The sequence below is a fragment of the Ovis canadensis genome, chromosome X (genome assembly GCF_042477335.2).
Source record: "Ovis canadensis isolate MfBH-ARS-UI-01 breed Bighorn chromosome X, ARS-UI_OviCan_v2, whole genome shotgun sequence".
Taxonomy (NCBI): domain Eukaryota; kingdom Metazoa; phylum Chordata; class Mammalia; order Artiodactyla; family Bovidae; genus Ovis; species Ovis canadensis.
Window position 1 is genome coordinate 123,403 of NC_091727.1, and position 14,029 is coordinate 137,431.

The 14,029-nt window shown below is 49.1% G+C and overlaps 1 long non-coding RNA gene across 3 annotated transcripts; it reads left to right on the forward strand.

Moving 5' to 3' along the window:
• The first annotated feature begins 911 nt into the window (after window positions 1-911).
• LOC138930119 (uncharacterized) lies at window positions 912-9,309 on the forward strand. Of its 3 annotated transcripts, none has more exons than XR_011446090.1 (2): window positions 912-1,965; window positions 7,134-9,309. It is a non-coding gene; the product is annotated as an uncharacterized lncRNA (long non-coding RNA). The 3 variants fall into 3 exon arrangements; XR_011446091.1 differs by lacking the exon at window positions 912-1,965 and adding an exon at window positions 1,976-3,302; XR_011446092.1 differs by lacking the exon at window positions 912-1,965 and adding an exon at window positions 1,976-2,783.
• Window positions 9,310-14,029: the final 4,720 nt, after the last annotated feature.

A 14,029-nucleotide genomic window follows, 5' to 3' on the forward strand; every position in this document is an offset into this window, starting at 1 on the left:
AGCCCGACTCTGCGCGACCCCACAGGCAGCAGCCCCCCAGGCTCCCCCGTCCCTGGGGTTCTCCAGGCAAGAGCACTGGAGGGGCCGCCACCTCCTCCCCCCACGTATGGAGCGTCGCCTCTACTCTCTGCGCTGCTCCGTCTTCCTCTGCTGCTAATTCGCCTCCTGCACAGTCGTGCGTATCTGTCGGCCCCTGTCCCCTAACCTGACCCCTCTGCAGCCTCCCCTCCCCACAGGGAGCCACCAGTCGGTCCCTTACACCCGCGAGTCTCCTGTTCTGCTGTATTTGTTCGTTTCCTCCCCTTCTGTTTTGATGTCCTTGTTCCTCTGTTTAATTTTCTTAATTCTACACGTAAGTGGTAACGTACAGCACGTGTCTGACTTATTTCACTTGGTGTTGCGCCCCATCCATGTGGTCACTCGCCTTTTAAAGGGACGCAGAGTGGCTGAGCGCGGGCTCGTAATCCTCCGCCATGACCCCGCACACCACACACCCTCCGGCCCGAGGCTGGGGGCAGCTGGCCAGGGCTGACCTCACCCTCGGGGACCGTGGAGCCCTCCACAGGTCGGGGGCAATGGATCCACTCCCGGGGAAGGGCGGGGATGAGTAACACAGCCTCCCTCGTCCTCCGGGCCTGGCTCACTCGCAACATCCAGGCGCCCCTGGGCCGGGCACGGGGCAGGGGTCGAGCTTGACCCCGGAGCGGGCACCCCGGGCGCCCTGGGCCCGGCCCTCTTTCCAAGTGCATGTAAGGAAACAGGATCCCTGCATCTGAGACCTCGGAGCCGTGCCCCCGGCCCGCAGCTGTCGCTGGAGCTGTGTTTGTACAGTTGCTGGGAGACACGGGCTACAAATAGGTCAGCAGGGGCTGGAGCTGGGCGTGGAGCGGCCAGCGCTGGCGCTGTAAACAGTGACAGCCGGGGCTGGCATCTCGGTGGGCACGGGTGGTTATGGCGGAGACGCGCCTCAAAATAGCCTTCCCGGTGGTTTGCAATGTGCCCACAGGCAGTGCCAGCAACTCTGAAGACCCCAGAGGAGGAGAGGCCAAGTTAGAAAACCCTGAGAAGGGTTAACCGTCTGGGCACTTTTGCAACTGCTTAGGGGTTTCCCACAGCTTCTTAGAGCTTCCATTAGCAGATGTTAGGGAATTAACGGAAGCTGCACGAGGGTATCAACTGACACATCGTTCAAACAGAAAGTTATTTTTTGCGGGTCTTATGTTCTGTTTTCCCATCTGGGTTGCGAGATGTGATCAGATATGATTCTTTTTTAACATGTGTGCCTAATTTTGTACAAGCCTGCCAGTTTTGAGGTTTTGTTTACTCTTTTGATGCAGGAGACGGGGGGTTTGATCCCTGGGCGGGGAAGATTCCCTGGAGAAGGAAACGGCAACCCACTCCAGTATTCTGGCCTGGAGAATCCCATGGATGCAGAAGCCTGGTGGGCTACAGTCTGCGGGGGACGACCCGTGAAGGATTAAGTCTTGGGAGCTCCCTGGCAGGTATGCCGGGCCCTAGGACACGTGCCTAAGCTCCCTGTCCCGCCACCCTCAAGAGTTTTTATAACCCTTAAGGCTCCAAGATGTTTGGTTTCGGCAACATTTCATAGAAGATAGATTATCTTATTGTGTATATTTCATAGAAGATAGATATTCTGATTGTGTTCTGTATACAATGGTAAGGGTCTGGTGATTGTATCCTGAGATTAAAAAACAACCTTGTGAGTGCCTTAAGTCACGTACTTTACCCTATATATACCGCAGCACAATAAAGCAAGGTATCAGCCATTTGGGGCTGATCCTCTCAACCCCATCTTTTGTCTCTCTCTGATTTTCTTAGCGGGGACGCTCCGTTCTCTCCCTGTGCAGGTGCGACTCTTGCTTGTGCTGGCCGCGGCAGGTGGCACCCAACGTGGGGCTCGAGCTCGACAGTTCTCCTCGCCACTACTCTTATTAATTGAAAAGAGTGAGTATATGAGTACACAAGTGAATTAATTTGAGGAGGAGTAGTAAGGTATATAGTTGAGAGTATAAATATGGGACAGACGCATAGTCGCCAGTTGTTTGTGCATATGTTATCTGTAATGTTAAAACATAGGGGAATTACTGTTTCTAAACCTAAATTAATCAATTTTCTTTCATTCATCGAGGAAGTTTGCCCTTGGTTCCCCAGAGAAGGTACAGTAAATTTAGAGACATGGAAGAAGGTAGGGGAACAAATTCGGACTCATTATACGTTACATGGCCCTGAAAAAATCCCTGTCGAAACCTTATCCTTTTGGACACTAATTCGTGACTGCCTGGACTTTGATAATGATGAATTAAAACGTTTAGGAAATTTATTAAAACAGGAAGAAGATCCTCTCCATGTTCCTGATTCGGAACCCAGATATGCTGTTCCCGAGGGGGTTAAAAGCGACCCTCCGTTTTCTAACTTATTGCGTCCTTCGGATAATGATGATTCACTTTCATCCACAGATGAGGCAGAATTAGACGAAGAAGCTGCTAAATACCATCAAGAAGATTGGGGTTTTTTAGCACAAGAAAAAGGGGCGTTAACATCTAAAGATGAATTGGTTGAATGCTTTAAAAACCTCACTATTGCTTTACAGAACGCAGGAATCAAGCTTCCTAGTAACAATGCCAAATCTCCTTCTGCTCCGCCTCTTCCCCCTGCCTATGCTCCTTCTGTTGTGGCTGGTCTCGATCCCCCTCCAGGGCCCCCTCCACCGTCTGAGAACATGTCTCCGCTGCAAAAGGCATTGAGACAGGCACAGCGACTTGGTGAGGTTGTCTCTGATTTTTCTCTTGCTTTTCCTGTCTTTGAAAATAACAACCAGCGTTATTATGAATCACTGCCTTTTAAACAACTGAAAGAGTTAAAGATTGCTTGCTCACAATACGGTCCTACCGCTCCATTCACCATTGCTATGATAGAAAATTTGGGTACTCAAGCTTTACCTCCAAATGATTGGAAGCAGACAGCTAGGGCATGTCTCTCAGGGGGAGATTATTTATTATGGAAATCTGAATTTTTTAAACAATGTGCTCGTATAGCTGATGTTAACCGACAGCAAGATATACAGACCTCCTATAAAATGTTGATTGGTGAAGGCCCTTACCAGGCTACTGATACTCAACTTAATTTCTTACCTGGTGCATATGCACAAATATCAAATGCGGCTCGGCAGGCATGGAAAAAACTTCCTAGCTCCAGTACTAAGACAGAGGATCTTTCAAAAGTCCGGCAGGGACCTGATGAGCCTTACCAGGACTTCGTGGCACGACTTTTAGATACTATAGGTAAGATAATGTCAGATGAAAAGGCTGGGATGGTATTGGCAAAACAATTGGCTTTTGAAAACGCTAACTCTGCTTGTCAAGCTGCTTTAAGACCTTATCGAAAGAAGGGAGATCTGTCTGATTTTATTCGCATTTGTGCTGACATTGGACCCTCCTACATGCAAGGCATTGCTATGGCAGCAGCATTACAAGGAAAAAGCATAAAGGAGGTACTTTTCCAGCAGCAAGCCCGGAACAAGAAAGGACTTCAAAAGTCAGGTAATTCGGGTTGCTTTGTTTGTGGTCAGCCTGGCCATCGGGCTGCAGTGTGCCCTCAAAAACAACAAAGCCCTGTTAACACTCCTAATTTGTGCCCACGCTGTAAAAAAGGAAAGCATTGGGCGCGGGACTGCCGTTCCAAAACGGATGTTCAAGGTAATCCTTTGCCCCCGGTTTCGGGAAACTGGGTGAGGGGCCAGCCCCTGGCCCCGAAACAATGTTATGGGGCAACACTGCAGGTTCCAAAAGGACCATTGCAGACCTCTGTCGAGCCACAAGAGGCAGCGCGGGATTGGACCTCTGTGCCACCTCCTACACAGTATTAACTCCCGAGATGGGGGTCCAAACCCTTGCCACAAGAGTGTTTGGGCCTTTACCTCCAGGGACAGCTGGACTGCTTTTAGGGCGCAGCAGTGCATCTTTAAAAGGAATACTTATTCATCCTGGTGTGATTGACTCTGATTATACAGGAGAGATAAAAATATTAGCCTCCGCTCCTAACAAAATTATTGTGATCAATGCAGGACAGCGTATAGCTCAACTTCTTTTAGTTCCATTAGTCATACAAGGAAAAACAATTAACCGAGACCGTCAAGATAAAGGTTTCGGGTCCTCTGACGCCTTTTGGGTGCAAAATGTTACCGAGGCACGACCAGAACTTGAGCTACGCATTAATGGTAAGCTTTTCCGCGGAGTGCTTGATACAGGGGCCGATATTAGTGTTATTTCTGATAAATATTGGCCTACTACATGGCCAAAACAGATGGCTATTTCCACTCTCCAGGGTATTGGCCAAACTACCAATCCAGAACAAAGTTCGTCCCTTCTTACTTGGACGGATAAGGACGGACATACAGGCCAATTTAAACCTTATATTCTGCCCTATCTTCCAGTTAATCTATGGGGGCGTGATATATTAAGCAAAATGGGTGTTTATTTATATAGTCCTTCACCCACTGTGACAGATTTGATGTTAGATCAGGGCTTACTTCCAAATCAAGGTTTAGGTAAACAACATCAAGGCATCATTTTGCCCCTTGATTTAAAACCTAATCAAGATCGAAAAGGCTTGGGGTGTTTTCCCTAGGGACCTCTGATTCTCCTGTGACACATGCCGATCCTATTGATTGGAAATCTGAGGAACCGGTATGGGTCGATCAGTGGCCCCTAACACAGAAAAAACTTTCTGCCGCACAACAGCTGGTGCAGAAACAGCTGAGACTTGGGCATATTGAACCCTCTACCTCTGCTTGGAATTCCCCAATTTTTGTTATTAAAAAGAAGTCTGGGAAATGGAGATTGCTACAAGATCTTCGTAAGGTAAATGAAACAATGATGCATATGAGAGCCCTACAACCTGGGTTGCCCACTCCTTCTGCTATACCTGATAAATCCTATATCATTGTTATAGATTTAAAAGATTGTTTTTACACTATTCCTCTTGCACCTCAAGATTGTAAAAGATTTGCTTTCAGTTTACCCTCTGTTAATTTTAAAGAGCCTATGCAACGCTATCAATGGAGAGTTCTCCCGCAAGGAATGACTAATAGCCCTACGCTGTGCCAAAAATTTGTTGCTACAGCAATAGCTCCCGTTCGTCAACGTTTTCCTCAGCTATATTTGGTTCATTATATGGATGATATATTACTAGCTCATGCTGACGAACATCTATTGTATCAAGCTTTTTCGATTCTAAAACAACATTTAAGCCTTAATGGTCTTGTTATTGCTGATGAAAAAATTCAGACTCATTTTCCTTATAATTATTTGGGTTTCTCCTTATATCCTCGCGTTTATAATACCCAATTAGTAAAATTACAGACTGACCATTTAAAAACTCTAAATGACTTTCAAAAACTTTTAGGAGACATTAATTGGATACGTCCTTATTTAAAATTACCCACTTATACCTTGCAGCCATTATTTGACATCCTTAAAGGTGACTCTGATCCTGCGTCACCCCGAACACTTTCTTTAGAAGGACGAACTGCTTTACAATCAATAGAAGAAGCTATTAGACAACAACAGATTACTTATTGTGATTACCAACGATCATGGGGTTTGTATATACTTCCTACCCCCCGAGCACCCACAGGGGTACTTTATCAAGATAAACCTTTGCGATGGATATATCTATCTGCTACTCCAACTAAACATCTGCTCCCTTACTATGAACTTGTTGCAAAAATTGTAGCAAAGGGACGTCACGAGGCCATCCAATATTTTGGTATGGAACCCCCCTTCATTTGTGTTCCTTATGCTTTAGAACAACAAGATTGGCTTTTTCAATTTTCAGATAATTGGTCTATAGCTTTTGCAAATTACCCGGGACGGATTATTCATCATTACCCTTCTGATAAATTGTTACAATTTGCTAGCTCTCATGCCTTTATTTTTCCAAAAATCGTTCGCCGACAACCTATTCCCGAAGCGACACTTATATTTACAGATGGATCTTCTAATGGAACTGCAGCTTTAATCATTAACCATCAAACCTATTACGCACAAACCAGTTTTTCTTCTGCTCAAGTTGTGGAATTATTTGCAGTCCACCAAGCGTTGCTAACTGTACCTACTTCCTTCAATTTATTTACAGACAGCTCCTATGTGGTCGGTGCCTTACAGATGATTGAAACTGTTCCAATTATCGGCACCACCTCTCCTGAAGTTCTTAACTTATTTACATTAATTCAACAGGTTCTCCATTGCCGCCAACACCCCTGTTTCTTTGGACATATTCGTGCACACTCCACCCTTCCTGGTGCCCTCGTACAAGGCAATCACACTGCGGACGTTCTTACTAAACAAGTGTTTTTCCAATCAGCTATTGATGCAGCCCGAAAATCCCATGATTTACATCACCAAAATAGTCATTCTTTACGCTTGCAATTTAAAATTTCTCGTGAAGCTGCACGGCAAATTGTTAAATCTTGCTCTACTTGTCCTCAATTCTTTGTTCTCCCTCAATATGGTGTCAACCCTCGAGGTTTACGCCCTAATCACCTCTGGCAAACAGATGTTACTCACATTCCTCAATTTGGGCGTCTTAAATATGTTCATGTCTCTATTGACACTTTTTCCAATTTTCTCATGACTTCCCTTCACACTGGAGAATCAACACGTCACTGTATTCAACATTTGCTGTTTTGCTTTTCTACTTCAGGAATCCCACAAACCCTTAAAACAGATAATGGACCTGGTTATACTAGCCGTTCTTTTCAACGTTTTTGTCTTTCTTTCCAAATTCATCATAAAACAGGAATTCCTCATAATCCACAGGGACAAGGTATTGTGGAACGAGCCCATCAACGCCTTAAACATCAATTATTAAAACAAAAAAAGGGGAATGAACTGTATAGCCCCTCACCGCAGAACGCCTTAAACCATGCTCTTTATGTTTTAAATTTTTTAACTTTAGACGCAGAAGGCAATTCAGCAGCCCAGCGTTTTTGGGGAGAACGATCCTCATGCAAAAAACCACTTGTACGATGGAAGGATCCACTTACCAATCTGTGGTATGGGCCAGACCCTGTACTAATATGGGGACGAGGGCATGTTTGTGTTTTTCCACAGGATGCCGAAGCGCCGCGCTGGATTCCGGAAAGGCTGGTACGCGCGGCAGAGGAACTCCCTGACACATCAAATGCAACGCATGACACTGAGCGAGCCCACGAGTGAGCTGCCTACTCAGAGGCAAATTGAGGCGCTGATGCGATATGCTTGGAATGAGGCTCATGTACAACCTCCAGTGACACCTACTAATATACTGATCATGTTATTATTATTGTTACAGCGGATACAAAACGGGGCAGCTGCGGCTTTTTGGGCATACATTCCTGATCCGCCTATGATTCAATCCTTAGGATGGGATAAAGAAACAGTACCTGTATATGTTAATGATACAAGTCTTTTAGGAGGAAAATCAGATATTCACATTTCTCCTCAGCAAGCCAATATCTCCTTTTATGGTCTTACTACTCAATACCCTATGTGCTTTTCTTATCAATCACAGCATCCTCATTGTATACAGGTGTCAGCTGATATATCCTATCCTCGAGTGACTATTTCAGGCATTGATGAAAAAACCGGAAAGAGATCGTACCGTGACGGAACCGGACCCCTCGACATTCCGTTTTGTGACAAACATTTAAGCATCGGCATAGGAATAGACACTCCTTGGACTTTATGTCGAGCACGAATTGCATCGGTGTATAACATCAACAATGCCAATACCACCCTTTTATGGGACTGGGCACCTGGAGGAACACCTGATTTCCCCGAATATCGAGGACAGCATCCACCCATTCTCTCTGTAAACACTGCTCCTATATATCAGACAGAACTATGGAAACTTTTGGCTGCTTTTGGTCATGGCAATAGTCTATATTTACAACCCAATATTAGTGGGAGCAAATATGGTAATGTAGGAGTTACGGGGTTTCTATACCCCCGAGCTTGTGTTCCTTACCCATTCATGTTGATACAAGGCCATATGGAAATAACACTGTCATTGAATATTTATCATTTAAATTGTTCTAACTGCATACTTACTAATTGCGTTAGAGGTGTAGCCAAAGGAGAACAAGTTATAATAGTAAAACAACCTGCTTTTGTAATGCTACCTGTTGAAATAACTGAAAAATGGTATGATGAGACTGCTTTAAAATTGTTACAACGCATTAATACGGCTCTTAGCCGTCCTAAAAGAGGTCTGAGCCTGATTATTCTGGGTATAGTATCTTTAATCACCCTTATAGCAACTGCTGTTACTGCTTCTGTATCTTTAGCACAATCCATTCAAGCTGCTCATACTGTAGATTCCTTGTCATATAATGTTACTAAAGTAATGGGAACTCAAGAAGATATAGATAAAAAAATAGAAGATAGATTATCCGCTTTATATGATGTAGTTAGAGTTCTAGGAGAACAAGTTCAGAGCATTAATTTTCGCATGAAAATTCAATGCCATGCTAATTATAAATGGATTTGTGTTACAAAAAAGCCTTACAATACTTCTGACTTTCCGTGGGATAAGGTGAAAAAACATCTGCAAGAAATTTGGTTTAATACTAATGTTTCTTTAGATCTTTTACAATTGCACAATGAAATTCTTGACATCGAAAATTCTCCAAAAGCTACTTTGAATATAGCTGATACCGTCGATAATTTTTTACAAAATTTATTTTCTAACTTTCCTAGCCTTCATTCACTGTGGCGAAGTATAATTGCTATGGGCGCGGTTCTGACTGTTGTGCTTATCATAATTTGTTTAGCTCCTTGCCTTATTCATAGCATTGTTAAAAAATTTCTACATATGAGAGTTTTAATACATAAAAACATGTTGCAACACCAACATCTTATGGAGCTTTTAAAAAATAAAGAGAGGGGAGCTGCGGGGGACGACCCGTGAAGGGTTAAGTCTTGGGAGCTCCCTGGCAGGTATGCCGGGCCCTAGGACACGTGCCTAAGCTCCCTGTCCCGCCACCCTCAAGAGTTTTTATAACCCTTAAGGCTCCAAGATGTTTGGTTTCGGCAACATTTCATAGAAGATAGATTATCTTATTGTGTATATTTCATAGAAGATAGATATTCTGATTGTGTTCTGTATACAATGGTAAGGGTCTGGTGATTGTATCCTGAGATTAAAAAACAACCTTGTGAGTGCCTTAAGTCACGTACTTTACCCTATATATACCGCAGCACAATAAAGCAAGGTATCAGCCATTTTGGTCTGATCCTCTCAACCCCATCTTTTGTCTATCTCTTATTTTCTTAGCGGGGACGCTCCGTTCTCTCCCTGTGCAGGTGCGACTCTTGCTTGTGCTGGCCGCGGCAACAGTCCATGGGGCTGCAAAGAGTCAGACATGACTGAACTACTACTATTTACTTACTGACACTTACTTTTTAGAGTTTATTGCAGGTAGAAACAGCATTCGGCTTCCCTGGGGGCTCAGATGGTAAAGAATCTGCCTGCGGTGCAGGAGACCCGGCTGTGACCCCTGGGTCGGGAAGATCCCCCGGAGGAGGGAGTGGAACCCACTCCAGCGCTCTTGCCCGGAGAACCCCAGGGACAGAGGAGGCTTTCGGGCTACAGCCCACGGGGTCGCAGTCAGACAGGACTGAGCGAGTAGGCAACAGCGAGAAACGACATTGGTGGTTATTTCCCTACAGCCTTGCCCATTGGTGGAAAAGATGGGCTTCTTAAGAGCATCTGATTGAAAGAAATTAAACTTCCCTTACTAAAGGGAAAAAAAAAAAAACGTTTCAAAGCATTCCGCCTGCTTTAGTTACTGAGACTTGACAGGCTTAGCGAGCATCCAAACATCTTTGACTTTGACCCAGAGTCCGTGGAGGTGAACTTTGAACCTGAGAGCGACAGGCCTTTCACTAAGATGAGACAGACGGGAGGGGAGTTTGGGGGAGAATGGATACGTGCATATGTCTGGCTGATCCCCCTTGCTGTCCACAGAAACTATCGCAACATTGTGAATCGGCTATACCCCGATAGGAAAACAGGTGGGGGAGGAAGATGAGATAGAGAGGAAAAGAGGACAGCAATTATCTCTTGATCACTTTGCAGTTCAGGACCTGGGCACCCCAGGTAGCACTGCTCACTCAGTCGCGTCTGACTCTCTGCAACCCCGTGGACTGCAGCCAGCCGGGCCCCTCTGTCCATGGCATTATCCAGGCAAGAACACCAAAGCGGGTTGCCATGCCCTCCTCCAGGGGATCTTCGCGACCCAGGGATCAAACCCAGGTCTCCTGCACTGCAGGCAGAGATTCTCTACCATCTGAGCCCCCAGGGAAGCCCCCAGGTAGCACTAATTCATGCAAATTGACGCCAAGCCCTCAGTTTCTGCAGCCTCGGAAGCATTTGACGGGAAGTAATTGCAGAAAGGAACTGAGGTCCGTGACGCAGGCCAGGTCTTGACGTGTGGTTGCTTAGCCAGCGCGGTTTGTCCTGTGTTGGTAAAATACACGGAACGTCACACTTCCTGTGTTCACTCTTTCAAGTGCACAGCCCAGCAGCATAGCCTATGTTCACAGTGATGGACGACCCTCCCCACCGTCATTCCGGGACTGCCTCACCTTCCCAGACCCAGACTCCGTGCCCCCGAAACGCTGGAAACGCGGACGCCCAGTCCCCGGACTCACCATCTACCCTGTCTCTGTGACTCTGACGACTCCAGGGACCTCCACAAGCGGGATCTCCGCGTCGACCAATTTCCGTCTTTCTTTCACCAAGAAAAATCCCATGGACAGAGGAGCCTGGCGGGCTCTAGCCCATGGGGTCGCAAAGAGTCAGACACAAGTGAGCAAGCCCACCCACTGCAAGAAGTACAGGGTCAGATGTGAAGAAGAAGCTGCCTCCCCCCAGCCCAGAGTGGGTTCAGTGAGGTTTGAATAGACTGTGTTTCCAGGGGAATCTGACCCCAGAGCCCAGTGCCTGCTTTAATCGGGAAAGCTGTGAGGCCCTGTGGTTGTTGAGTCGCTCAGCCGTGTCGGACTCTCTGCAACCCCATGCGTTGCAGCATGCCAGGCCTCCCTGTCCTTCACCATCTCCTGGGGCTTGCTCAGATTTATGTCCGTGAGTGAGTTCCAAGACCGAATTCAAAACCACTTCCTGCCACATCTGAGCATCCTATGGCCGGCAGGGAGGAGACGCACAGGATGAAGACACAGAAGGTCCCCGAACGCCCACCCAGCAGGGGCTTCTGGGCTTCTGGTGGTCCCCGTGGCTGACGGGGCCCCCAGGGACACCCCCCCCACACACACACCGCTCTGAGACCAGGGACACCCCACGGCCCAGGACCAGGCAGAGGTGGGGCCCACAGCTGCTCCCCGAGACGCCCGCGCCTGAGCGGAGCTGAGCAAACACGAGCACTGCTGCTCGTGGCCGCGTTCCCGACGGCCGGATTCCGTGGTCTCTCTTTAGTGGCCTTGGAGCGCCGGACGGACGGAGCGCTCTCACTGGCAGAGGCCGTGTTTACAGACGCCGCCGTCTGCCCCGCGGGGTCCGGCGCCCTGGGCGCCCGTCCGCCCGCGTCTGCCGGCCCTAATCCCTCGGCCGCCTCCCGGCTACCTCCACGCCCAGGAGGGGCGCCCAGGGCTTCCCAGAAGCCGGGAAAGGCGTCTGCGGCCGCTGGGCTGGGCTGGGGCCATGCCCCGGGGGAGACAAAGTGCAGGGACTCCAGGGAGCCCCGCCTGGGACTCACGTGCGCGGAACCGGAACCAGGGGCAGGGCAGGTGGGAGGCCTGGGGTTCCGATCTTGGACCCAAACCCTTGCTGGGTCTGCTCTGTGCGCAGCAGAACACACCTCCTTGGGTCCACTGAGCGCTCTCAGGCTGGGCCCATCATCTCCCTCACCCAGGGAGGTGGGGGGGGGGCGCTCAGTGCTTGTGGAAGACAAGTGGAGGGAGTCCCCTCTTCCTTCAGAGGCTCGGGGTGGGGGGCGAGCCCTACCATCCTCCGGACCAAGACGGAAGGCAGGTTTCTCTTGGCTTTTACACGCCACGAGATGCTTGTCCCTGACGGCAAGAGCAGTCCACACAGGCTCCCAGCTGAAAATTCCAGAGAACAATAAAGAAGAGAATTGAGACAGTAAAAAAGAAAGGGCTTCCCTGGTGGCTCAAACGGTAAAGAGTCTGCCTGCAGTATAGGAGACCTGGGCTCAGTCCCGGGGTCAGGACGATCCCCTGCAGAAGGGAACAGCAACTCACTCCAGTACATGTACCTGCTGCTGCTGCTGCTGAGTCACTTCAGTCCTGTTGGGCTCTGTGTGACCCCATGGACTGCAGCCTTCCAGGCTCCCCCATCCCTGGGATTCTCCAGGCAGGAGCACTGGAGTGGGCGCCATCGCCTTCTCCGAGTATATGTACTTAAGTGAAGTCGCTCAGTTGTGTCCGACCCTCAGCGACCCCATGGACTGCAGCCCACCAGGCTCCTCTGTCCCTGGGATTCTCTAGGCAAGAACACTGGAGTGGGTTGCCATTTCCTTCTCCAATGCATGAGAGTGAAAAGTGAAGGTGAAGTCGCCCAGTCATGTCCGACCCTCAGCGACCCCATGGACTGCAGCCCACCAGGCTCCTCCGTCCCTGGGATTCTCCAGGCAGGAGCACTGGAGTGGGCGCCATCGCCTTCTCCGAGTACAGGTACATACGTATGTATATATAGGGCCTCCCTGGTGGCTCAGCTGGTAGAGAATCCGCCTCTAATGTGGGAGACCTGGGTTCGATCCCCGGGCGGGGAAGATCCCCTGGAGAAGGGAACGGCTACCCACTCCAGTATTCTTGCCTGGAGAATCCCATGGACAGAGGAGCCTGGAGGGCTATAGTTGCGAAAGAGCCTGACACGAATGGGCAACTGAACAACAGCAACAGCTCGTCTCATAAGCCGGGATTTCACCAGGGTAACAGCAGATGCTTTTATATCCAGAATTTTTTTTTCCAGTTAAATTGTGTGATGAGCAGTCTCTGTACCACAAAGAAAAACAAACCCTCAGAGAACATTTTTTTTCTTCTTCCAAGTGACGAAGCTGTTTCGCGGTGTGGCTCCTCCGCGGTTGATTCAGCCTTTCCTTGCTGTGCAGGCGTTTTGCTTGTTTCCAGATTCAGCAGGAGGAGCTGCTCGGTGAGGACCGCGCCCACGCATGGACCCCCGGGCGCCGCTCTGATTCAAGGCTCTGGAGCGGAGCCTGGAAGGCAGAGAGGGAGAAGCTCTCCAGAGACGCTGAAGGCTGCACCGTCGGCCCTATTACAGCGTCGGCCTCCGCTGGGTTATCATCCCCCCGACGCCCGCCAGCCCCACCGAGGGAAACGGCTTTGTAGGGGGTTTCCAGCGGCTTCAAACCACAGACACCCGTCCTCCCCCAGCCCTGGAGACCACACGTCTGAGGTCAAGGGGTCCCAGGGCTGGGCTCCCTGCAGAGGCTCCAGGGGAGGGTCCTCCCGCCTCTTCCAGGTTCCGGGATCTCCAGGCGTCCGTCCCTGGGCTGGAGGCCGCCTCCCTCCCGTCTCTGCCTCCGTCTCCACGTGGCTTCTCTGCCTCCACGTGGCTTCGCCGCTGCGTCCGTGTCTCTCCTCTTCGCTGTCTTATAAGGACCCTGTCCCTGGGTTTAGGGCCACCCCCACCCAGGAGGACCTCATCTCAGACCCTTCACTTGGTCGGCTCTGCAGAGACCTGGTTTCTGAAGAAACCCCATTTGCAGCTCTTGGGGGGGTCAGGATGTGGAACTAATTCAGCTTATAAGGGCTTCCCTGGGGGGTTCAGTGATAAAGAACCTGTCTGCAGTACAGGAGATGTAAGAGACGCATGTTTGATCCCTGGGGCGGGAAGATCCCCTGGAGGAAGGCCTGGCAACCGGCTCCAGTCTTCCTGTCTGGAGAAACCCGTGCACAGAGGGGCCTGGCGGGCTACAGTCCAGGGGGTCACAAAGGGCCGGAAGCCACCGAGCAACTAATGCTTTCAT